The sequence below is a fragment of the Ranitomeya variabilis genome, chromosome 7 (assembly GCF_051348905.1).
Source record: "Ranitomeya variabilis isolate aRanVar5 chromosome 7, aRanVar5.hap1, whole genome shotgun sequence".
NCBI lineage: Eukaryota > Metazoa > Chordata > Amphibia > Anura > Dendrobatidae > Ranitomeya > Ranitomeya variabilis.
This window is the reverse complement of record NC_135238.1, coordinates 155,490,264-155,501,299: the sequence shown is the minus strand read 5'-3', so window position 1 is coordinate 155,501,299 and position 11,036 is coordinate 155,490,264. Positions and strand designations below refer to the sequence as shown.

Below are 11,036 nucleotides of genomic sequence, written 5' to 3'. Positions count from 1 at the left end.
CGGGGAATGATGGGAGAGGAGCGTCTGTAGACGCTCTCCTCCATCATTGCATTCAACTGTACCGGCGTCTATACGCCGGTGTAGTTGAATGCGACGGCGGGGGCGGCGGATTGAGCGGCCCTCCACTGGCACCGGCCCTTCTGGCATTTGCCAGAAGTGCCCTATGGCCAGTCCGGCCCTGCTTCTGAGATTGGGGCAGGGGCCGTTTTGTCTCAGAGGAATTCTGATGGTTCCTTGATGAAACCGTGTGCCTTCTTTTCTCGAAAGTTTTCGCCTGCGGAACGCAATTATGATGTCGGCAATCGTGAGTTGTTGGCTATGAAGTGGGCATTTGAGGAGTGGCGACATAGGCTTGAGGGGGCCAAGCACCGTATTGTGGTCTTGACCGATCATAAGAATCTGATTTACCTCGAGTCTGCCAAACGGCTGAATCCTAGACAGGCTCGATGGTCCCTGTTTTTCTCCCGTTTTGATTTTGTGGTCTCGTATCTTCCGGGTTCTAAGAATGTTAAGGCTGATGCCCTCTCTAGGAGCTTTTTGCCTGACTCCCCTGGGGTCCTTGAGCCGGTCGGCATTCTGAAGGAAGGGGTGATTCTTTCTGCCATCTCCCCTGATTTACAACGGGTTCTTCAGGAATTTCAGGCTGATAAACCTGACCGCTGTCCAGTGGGGAAACTGTTTGTTCCTGACAGATGGACTAATAAAGTGATTTCTTAGGTTCATTGTTCTGTTTTGGCTGGCCATCCTGGGATATTTGGTACCAGAGATTTGGTTGGTAGGTCCTTTTGGTGGCCTTCCTTGTCACGGGATGTGCGTTCTTTTGTGCAGTCCTGTGGGACTTGTGCGCGGGCCAAGCCTTGCTGTTCCCGCGCTAGTGGGTTGCTTTTGCCTTTGCCGGTCCCTGAGAGGCCTTGGACGCATATTTCTATGGATTTTATTTCAGATCTTCCGGTTTCCCAGAGGATGTCGGTTATCTGGGTGGTTTGTGACCGGTTTTCTAAGATGGTTCATTTGGTACCTTTGCCTAAATTGCCTTCCTCTTCTGATTTGGTTCCGTTGTTTTTCCAGCATGTGGTTCGTTTGCATGGCATTCCGGAGAATATTGTGTCCAATAGAGGTTCCCAGTTTGTTTCTAGGTTTTGGCGGGCCTTTTGTGCTAGGCTGGGCATTGATTTGTCTTTTTCTTCCGCATTTCATCCTCAGACAAATGGCCAAACCGAGCGAACTAACCAGACTTTGGAAACTTATTTGAGATGCTTTGTGTCTGCTGATCAGGATGATTGGGTGGCTTTCTTGCCATTGGCCGAGTTTGCCCTTAATAATCGGGCTAGTTCTGCTACCTTGGTTTCACCCTTCTTTTGTAATTCTGGTTTTCGTCCTCGTTTTTCTTCAGGGCAGGTTGAGCCTTCTGATTGTCCTGGGGTGGACTCTGTGGTTGACAGGTTGCAGCAAATTTGGGCTCATGTTGTGGACAATTTGGTGTTGTCTCAGGAGGAGGCTCAGCGTTTTGCTAACCGTCGTCGGTGTGTTGGTTCCCGGCTTCGGGTTGGGGATTTGGTCTGGTTGTCTTCCCGTCATGTTCCTATGAAGGTTTCTTCCCCTAAGTTCAAGCCTTGGTTTATTGGTCCTAATAGGATTTCTGAGATTATCAATCCTGTGTCTTTTTGTTTGGCCCTTCCACCATCTTTTTCCATCCATAATGTTTTTCATAGATCTTTGTTGCGGAAATATGTGGTGCCCGTTGTTCCCTCTGTTGATCCTCCTGCCCCGGTGTTGATTGATGGGGAGTTGGAGTATGTGGTTGAGAAGATTTTGGATTCTCGTATTTCGAGGCGGAAGCTTCAGTATCTTGGCAAATGGAAGGGTTATGGCCAGGAGGATAATTCTTGGGTTGTTGCCTCCGATGTTCATGCTGACGATTTGGTTCGTGCCTTTCATTTGGCTCGTCCTGATCGGCCTGGGGGCTTTGGTGAGGGTTCGGTGAATTCTGCTCTTGGGCTCCCTCCGGTGGTTATAAGTGGTAGCGCTGCTGTCTTTGGATCGCTGCATTTATCAGGTGTGTTCACTTATTGCAATTCTGACTGGGCTATTTAGTCTTGCTTGACCCTTTAGTCAGTGCCAGTTGTCCATTGTTCCTGGAGGATTCACATCCCTGCCTGGTCTCTCCTGCTTTGCTGTTCTTTTCAACAAAGATAAGTTCTGGCTTTGTTTTTTGCAGTCCACATGCTGTGGGCTTTATTGTTCAGTTCTTTTCCATGTTTTTGTCTTGTCCAGCTTGGTCTGTATAAGGATTTGTTCAGCCAAGCTGGTATCTCTGGAGATGCAGATATACCCTCCATATCTTTAGTTAGATGTGGAGATTTTGTATTTTCTGTGGTGGATATTTTCTAGTGTGTTAATACTGACTGCATAGTACTCTGTCCTATCCTTTCTATTTAGCTAGAGTGGCCTCCTTTGCTAAATCCTGATTTCAGTCTGCGTATGTTATTTCCCTCTCCTCTCACAGTCAATATTTGTGGGGGGCTGTCTATCCTTTGGGGATTTTCTCTGAGGCAAGATAGTTTTCCCTTTTCTATCTCTAGGGGTATTTAGTCCTCCGGCTGTGTCGAGATGTCCAGGGAGTGTTAGGTACATTCCACGGCTACTTCTAGTTGCGGTGTTAAGTTCAGGGTCTGCGGTCAGTACAGGTATCACCTTCTCCAGAGTACGTCTCATGCTGCTCCTAGGCCACCAGATCATAACACATGCCCGTGTGTACTATTGTGTGTACATGCATGTGTGTATTATTGTGTGCACATGCCCGTGTGTGTACTATTGTGTGTATTATTGTGTATACATGCCAATGTGTGTGTAGTATTGTGTGTACATGCCTGTGTGTGTACTATTGTGTGTATATGCATGTGTGTGTATTATTGTGTGTACATGCCCATGTGCAGGGCCAGCGTCAGCACTCGGCACACCCGGGCAAGTGCCAGGGCCCTAGCGAGACGGGGGGGGCCCATTCACGGTACAGTACACTGAGGCTTCGGGGGGCCCTGCAGGCAGGGCCGGCGTTAGGGGCAGGCAGCTGCCTAGGGCCCCCACTCTCCCAGGGGCCCTCAGCTAGCGGCACATCACGCAGCCTCTATGGGGCCCGTGAGGCAGGGGGGCCTGCCTGCCGCCAGCGCCGACTCCTCCTCCGCCGCATTGAACTAGACGCCGGTACAGTTCAACGCAATGATCTAGGAGAGTACGTCAGCTGACGCTCCCTATTCCATCATTTCCCACTCTGCCTCTGACATTGTGGGTACGCGATGACGTCATCGCACACTCACTGTGTGCCAGGCAGTGCAGCCGCTGAGACAGGAGGGAGCAGCGCGGGCACGAGGAGAGGTAAGGAGTGTGTTTTTTTTTTTTGCTTTTTTAACTATAACAGTGAGTACTGGACTGTGGGGCCAGGCTCGTGGGGGGAGGGGAGATGCGGGCTGTGTTATATACTACGTGGCTGTGTTATATACTACGTGGCTGTGCTATATACTATGTGGCTGTGCTATATACTATGTGGCTGTGCTATATACTACATGGGCTGTGTTATATACTGCGTGGCTGTGCTATATACTACGTGTCTGTGCTATATGCTACGTGGGCTGTGTTATATACTACATGGGCTGTTTATATGCTACCCATTTTGCACTTTTACAAATGTTCTATGTTAATACTTTCTAATGTTTACTTTTAAAAGTTTTCCATTAAAAAATGTCATATTCAATGTATGCAGTTTTTTCTTAGCAGCAAGTTCAGCTAACAATAAAATGCCTACTGGTAACTGAGGAAGAGGAAGTAGGTCACAAAAATTGGCATATAAGGGGTTGACTTATATAAAGCCCCTCTGCTGTATGGTATTGTAGAATTTACAATAGCTATCACTTGTGTAAGAAGTGAAATCTGGCATTGTACTCTACCTATATTTCTCTACTGTATCTGTGCATCATGAATCGTGGTATGTGTTACAGGGGGCCCACTGAGACTCTTTCGCCCGGGGCCCTCAAAAACCTGGAGCCGGCCCTGCCCATGTCTGTGTGTACTATTGTGTGTACATGCCCGTGTGTGTGGATTATTGTGTGTACATGCCTGTGTGTGTACTGTTGTGTGTACATGCCCGTGTGTGTGTACTATTGTGTGTATTATTGGGTGTACATGCCTGGGTGTGTGTATTATTGTGTTTACATGCCCGTGTGTGTATACTATTGTGTGTACATGCCTGTATGTGTATTATTGTGTGCACATGCCTGAGTGTGTGTATTATTGTGTGTATATGCGTGTTTGTGTATTATTGTGTGTGCATGATCGTGTGTGTACTAGTGTGTGTACATGCCCGTGTGTGTAGTATTATTGTGTACATGCCCGTGTGTGTAGTATTGTGTGTACATGCCCGTGTGTGTACTAGTGTGTGTACATGCCCGTGTGTGTGTAGTATTGTGTGTACATGCCCGTGTGTGTACTAGTGTGTGTACATGCCCGTGTGTGTGTAGTATTGTGTGTACATGCCCGTGTGTGTTGTATTATTGTGTACATGCCCGTGTGTGTGTAGTATTGTGTGTACATGCCCGTGTGTGTACTAGTGTGTGTACATGCCCGTGTGTGTGTACTAGTGTGTGTACATGCCCGTGTGTGTAGTATTATTGTGTACATGCCCGTGTGTGTGTAGTATTGTGTGTACATGCCCGTGTGTGTACTAGTGTGTGTACATGCCCGTGTGTGTGTAGTATTGTGTGTACATGCCCGTGTGTGTACTAGTGTGTGTACATGCCCGTGTGTGTGTAGTATTGTGTGTACATGCCCGTGTGTGTGTAGTATTGTGTGTACATGCCCGTGTGTGTACTAGTGTGTGTACATGCCCGTGTGTGTGTAGTATTGTGTGTACATGCCCGTGTGTGTGTAGTATTGTGTGTACATGCCCGTGTGTGTAGTATTGTGTGTACATGCCTGTGTGTGTAGTATTGTGTGTACATGCCCGTGTGTGTACTAGTGTGTGTACATGCCCGTGTGTGTGTAGTGTTGTATGTACATTCCTGTGTGTGTGTATTATTGTGTGTACATGCCCGTGTGTGTGTAGTATTGTGTGTACATGCCCGTGTGTGTAGTATTGTGTGTACATGCCCGTGTGTGTGTACATGCCCGTGTGTGTGTAGTATTGTGTACATGCCCGTGTGTGTGTGGTATTGTGTGTACTAGTGTGTGTACATGCCCGTGTGTGTGTGTAGTACTGTGTGTGTACATGCCCGTGTGTGTGTAGTATTGTGTGTACATGCCCGTGTGTGTAGTATTGTGTGTACATGCCCGTGTGTGTAGTATTGTGTGTACATGCCCGTGTGTGTAGTATTGTGTGTACATGCCCGTGTGTGTAGTATTGTGTGTACATGCCCGTGTGTGTAGTATTGTGTGTACATGCCCGTGTGTGTAGTATTGTGTGTATGTACATGCCGGGTGGCAGCCGCCAGTGCTTTGTGCCCGTCGGCTGCTCCTGTCACTTTGTGAGTGGAGGGGAATGCCGCGCCTGCGCAGTGCCGCCTCTCCCCGCACACTGAGCTGGGTACAGGGAGAGGAGCGGCCGGAACTTCATTGGTGAGTGCCCGGTGTGGAGTCAGCAGCTGCCGCACATCGTCCTGTCTCACACAGCGGACCGAGGGCTGCTCCTAACCTGCTGCCGGGATGTACCGCTGAGCTGCGGCTGTCACTGCTGAGCGCCCGGGGACGTTCGTGGCTCGGAGATCCCGGCGCTCTGAAGTTCCGCGCTCCCCGGGGAATAAGAGGAGCTGTCTGGGTATGGAGCTCCTGCCTCTCCCGGCTGCCTCACACCCGTCCGGGTGAGATCGGTGAGAGTTTGGTCACTTTGTGTCACCTCCAGATCCATCAGCATTTTCTGTGTATTTGTGTGTGGAGTACGACCCCCATCATGTCTGTGGGAGCTGTGGTCCTAGGACATGAAGGGAGGGTCCTGGGCTGGGGTCTTGTGCTGGGCACCCTGTGGGCATACAGATGGGTGCGGAGCGCCCTGCCAGTCAGCTGTGTATGGGGATGGCTGCTGGGATGGACTGGACCACTAAGTGTTAATATTCATCCCCTGAGCCCCCGTACTGTGTGCAGCCCGAGGGTCTCTCGTTTGTGTGAGTGCTGGCAGATGCCAGTGTGACTGGGTGGTGGCGGAGGTGTCCCCGGGGCTGCTACATTTAGGGTCAGGACTGTGACCCCCCCCCAGGCGGCCACTCAGACCCTCGTGTCATTATCCCCGGCATCTGCTCCATCTCCGGGATTGGGACCGGTCTCAGCCGCCGATTATTGTCATCAAATTACGCAACAGTTAAAAGCCACCGTGCTGTCCTAGAAAAGAGTGACCCGGTTTATTGCGGAGGAGCGGGATTTATAGCCAAAGCCCTCAGAGGAATGTCCGGCGTAGTGGAGGGGCTTTATTTGGAGGCCCCCTGTACCCTGACACACCTGGAGCCCTTGGTGGCACATACACCGGGCACTACATGGGGACTTAATTTCTCTGATCTGCTCCAGCAAGAAGTCACCGTGAGAGCCGGAGACCTGAGGATGCGGGTTATGTGCCCGCAGTAGAGGAATCCGTGCCACTGGCCCTTCCCAGAGATGACTCTCGGCCATCAGGCGGCTCCTGTGGGGTCCTGCTGGCATCATCAGACCTAGGCTGGTGCACAAGTAATTTACAGACCTGTCTGCACGGAGACCTAGGATGTGGGTGAGGGTGCCAACCTCCAGGAGACACCGGCTCTGCTCAGAGACCTAGGATGTGGGTGAGGGTGCCAACCTCCAGGAGATGCCGGCTCTGCTCAGAGACCTAGGATGTGGGTAAGGGTGCCAACCTCCAGGAGAGGCCGGCTCTGCTCAGAGACCTAGGATGTGGGTGAGGGTGCCAGCCTCCAGGAGACGCCGGCTCTGCTCAGAGACCTAGGATGTGGGCGAGGGTGCCAACCTCCAGGAGACGCCGGCTCTGCTCAGAGACCTAGGATGTGGGTGAGGGTGCCAACCTCCAGGAGACGCCGGCTCTGCTCAGAGACCTAGGATGTGGGCGAGGGTGCCAGCCTCCAGGAGACGTCGGCTCTGCTCAGATACCTAGGATGTGGGTGAGGGTGCCAGCCTCCAGGAGACGCCGGCTCTGCTCAGAGACCTAGGATGTGGGTGAGGGTGCCAGCCTCCAGGAGACGCCGGCTCTGCTCAGAGACCTAGGATGTGGGTGAGGGTGCCAGCCTCCAGGAGACGCCGGCTCTGCTCAGAGACCTAGGATGTGGGTGAGGGTGCCAACCTCCAGGAGACACCGGCTCTGCTCAGAAACCTAGGATGTGGGTGAGGGTGCCAACCTCCAGGAGACGCCGGCTCTGCTCAGAGACCTAGGATGTGGGTGAGGGTGCCAACCTCCAGGAGACACCGGCTCTGCTCAGAGACCTAGGATGTGGGTGAGGGTGCCAACCTCCAGGAGATGCCGGCTCTGCTCAGAGACCTAGGATGTGGGTAAGGGTGCCAACCTCCAGGAGACACCGGCTCTGCTCAGAAACCTAGGATGTGGGTGAGGGTGCCAACCTCCAGGAGACGCCGGCTCTGCTCAGAGACCTAGGATGTGGGTGAGGGTGCCAACCTCCAGGAGACACCGGCTCTGCTCAGAGACCTAGGATGTGGGTGAGGGTGCCAACCTCCAGGAGATGCCGGCTCTGCTCAGAGACCTAGGATGTGGGTAAGGGTGCCAACCTCCAGGAGAGGCCGGCTCTGCTCAGAGACCTAGGATGTGGGTGAGGGTGCCAGCCTCCAGGAGACGCCGGCTCTGCTCAGAGACCTAGGATGTGGGCGAGGGTGCCAACCTCCAGGAGACGCCGGCTCTGCTCAGAGACCTAGGATGTGGGTGAGGGTGCCAACCTCCAGGAGACGCCGGCTCTGCTCAGAGACCTAGGATGTGGGCGAGGGTGCCAGCCTCCAGGAGACGTCGGCTCTGCTCAGATACCTAGGATGTGGGTGAGGGTGCCAGCCTCCAGGAGACGCCGGCTCTGCTCAGAGACCTAGGATGTGGGTGAGGGTGCCAGCCTCCAGGAGACGCCGGCTCTGCTCAGAGACCTAGGATGTGGGTGATGGTGCCAGCCTCCAGGAGACGCCGACTCTGTTCCTCACCTGATGATTGGAGATGTTTGAGGGCTGCAGGTGTCTAATGTTCCTGCCAGCAGTAAGGGCTTCTTCACATTATTCACCTACAGAGAAATTCTGGCTTCTTCCATCGGTGTTTTGGATCAGGTTTCCATTAGTGTTGGGTCGGTGTCAGACTTCACCATCTCACAGGTGTTTTTTTTGTGTGTGAGAAGTTTTCTGAAGCTCTCGTCATCCCACAAACCTGAAGATCAGATGGCAGATCTCACCTGAGTGCTGCCGAGTATTTTCACAGACACACATACTTTCATTGTCGAGATTGGGTCTTAGTCAAATCAAAAATTGGATATATCTCCATGTTTCGTGCAGCTTGGAAAAATACTCACGTGTGTGAACAGTCCCATAGACTATGATGGGTGCGAGCCGCCTCTGAGCAAAGCTGCAGTGAGTGAGCCCCAAGGCTGGTGCGGGCTGCGTCCTAGACCGAATTAATGTCCCAAACAAGTGTCATATCTGACACAAATGGAAGCAGAGGGGCCCCACTGATTATTACAGGGTCTGTCTGGGTTCCGTTAGGTGTCAGTTCTTAGAGTGGAAGAAAAAATACAATATGCAGAACTTTTTTCTTTTCTAAAAATGGACAAGTAATAACAAGCAGACAAAGCCATAATAGTCACGGGGGTTTGTACCAGTTACACAGCCGATCGGTTTGGACAGTCATGAAAATGGAATAGACGATCAGAATTGGTGACCAGGAGTGGGTGCAGCCGCGGGGCGGAGTGGGTGCAGCCGCGGGGCGGAGTGGGTGCAGCCGCGGGGCGGAGTGGGTGCAGCCGCGGGGCGGAGTGGGTGCAGCCGCGGGGCGGAGTGGGTGCAGCCGCGGGGCGGAGTGGGTGCAGCCGACTTGTCTCATGCATTTCTGTGACTAATACAACCCGTGATTAGTGTTACTTCTGGAGCATGTACCTGCATTCCCACAGTTGGCATAAAAGGGACAGTTCGGGTATGTTCACACTGGTATTTTCCTACTGGCTTAAATATGTTTCTCAATTGTAAGATGCTTTAGGAATCGCTGCTTTTCTCTGCTGTTTTCTTGGCATTTCTGTTATCATTTTTTGTTAGCATTTACACCAACGCTTTAGCTACTGGTTTCAGCATTTTTTGGCCGGTACCCTATTCACATGATGCTGATTTTTTTATTTATTTTTTTTCCTGCACCAAAATTGCCCTGAGGTATAGAATATTAAATTTGCACCACATTTTAGGGTATGTGCCCACGTTGCGGATTCCCTGCTGATTTCGTGCGGTTTTTGTGCGATTCCCAATTTTTTTACACCTGCGGATTCCTGTAATGGAATAGGTGTAAAACGCTGCGGATTCCGCACAAAGAATTGACATGCTGCGGAAAATAAACCGCTGCGTTTCTGCACAGAATTTTCCGCAGCATGTGCACTGCCGATTTGGTTTTCCATAGGTTTACATGGTACTGTACACCGCATGGAAAACTGCTGCGGATCCGCAGCGGCCAAATCTGTAATGTGTGCACATAGCCTAAAGGGGTTTTCAGAGTTTGGAATAACCTTGTGCCCAGGCGCAGTTTGTTTTAACAAAAAATCATCTGTCATTACTTGCCCTCCTGAATCTCCACTGCTGCTCCCATCATCTGTTATTATCTGCAGTTCTACTGTCTTGTCAACAGCGCTGCAGTCAATCACTGGGCTCAGCGGTTCTTAGTGGCTTGTGCCACCAGTTTGGGCAGAGCCTCTGACTTCAGTTACTGGCTGACATGTTCTTGCCGTAATCTCAGGACGATAACAGAACCAGCGGTGAAAACTCCATCCTAGACTCGGGGAAGGTGACAGTTTGTTTTTTAAAGACAAATTGTAGCCGGTTAGAGTGTTTTCCGAAACAACTTCCATTTTTCCTGCATATTTTCATTGCGAATTTCGCCTTCTGTATGGAATGTCACCGTGTTTTTGCCATGTAATCTAAGAGCTGGGTAATGTAGAGATAGAGACCCTGATTCCAACGATACGATGTGTCACTCACAGGGCTGCTAGTTGTAGTTTCAATAAAATCAGTGTTTTATCAGCAGGAGATTATCACTACAGGACTATGTGTCTAGTGCCATGTAGTCCTGCTCTGTAACCCACCCACATTACTGCTTGTCACTGTGCATAGGCAGAAGGCTACCAACAGTGATGTGGGCGGGGTTATACACAGCTCAGCACTTAGAGAACTGCTAAATCTGCAGCAGATAAAACAAGGATTTTGCAATAATTCCTCAGAAACCGCTCAAAACAATGAACATAAGCATTTCTGTGTAAAAATGGCTTACTGTGCAGATGTCCAGGCTTTTCCACGTTTTTTGACCTGTTCAGATTTCTAAAAATGTGAAACTGTTTAAAAAAAAAAACAAAAAAAAAACGCTCAGTACTTTACAATACAAGCCAATGGGAAAGCTCAGAGATGCCTGCATGGTTTGCCATTGTATTTGCTTATCGATAAATAAATTGCCTATTTGCTGATGATGATTAACCCTCTGAAATCTGTCCCTGATAAGTCAGTCAGTATGAATCTAAAAGAGACAATTTTTACACTGGCCACTAGAGCTATTTTAGAGTCATAACCTTCTATCTTTTCAGGAAGAGTTGTCAGCAGCCTCTCTTATCTTAAGAGGCATGATTACAGTGACAGGTAACCCCTCCATACTGATAACACTGGATCATCAATCACAATAGGTTATATCACAGCTCCTCCCGCTCCTCTTTTTACAGTGACCTTTACACACGCCCATTAGATGCTTCAATAAAACATAAGGGTCAGGATCTGACTATTATGGTTAATGTACATGTGTTGTTTCCTGAAACATGAAGTCTACAAAAGCACCAGCGGCCATTATGAAA

General features: G+C 50.4%; 1 protein-coding gene across 3 annotated transcripts in view; it reads left to right on the top strand.

The window, feature by feature from the left end:
- Positions 1-5,551: 5,551 nt before the first annotated feature.
- C7H3orf70 (chromosome 7 C3orf70 homolog) overlaps positions 5,552-11,036 on the top strand; it is a 123,095-nt gene continuing 117,610 nt past the window's right edge. Inside the window, exon 1 of one of the 3 annotated variants that reach the window (XM_077272124.1) lies at positions 5,552-5,604. The gene's annotated coding sequence lies outside the window, so the exon portion shown is untranslated. Of the gene's footprint in view, positions 5,856-11,036 lie in introns of all 3 variants that reach the window. The other 2 variants (XM_077272123.1, XM_077272122.1) reach the window with 2 other exon arrangements.